The following is a 200-nucleotide window of genomic DNA, read 5'->3' as shown; positions in this document are numbered from 1 at the left end:
ATATTCATCTTTGAGAAGAAGAAAGGAAAAAGCACTATACATACAAACACCCTTATGGGTGAGGAGTGAGGAGCGCCAACGACTCTCAATGTTGGCAATTGGAGGATCGCTAGTCGGCGTTAGCCATTAGCTCTGATACCATGAGGGAAGTTGAGGTTCCACCCCAAAATCAATTGGCAATGGAGGGAGTAGCCCAACTC

The sequence above is a fragment of the Prunus dulcis genome, chromosome 4 (genome assembly GCF_902201215.1).
Source record: "Prunus dulcis chromosome 4, ALMONDv2, whole genome shotgun sequence".
Taxonomy (NCBI): domain Eukaryota; kingdom Viridiplantae; phylum Streptophyta; class Magnoliopsida; order Rosales; family Rosaceae; genus Prunus; species Prunus dulcis.
This window is presented reverse-complemented; position numbering follows the sequence as displayed.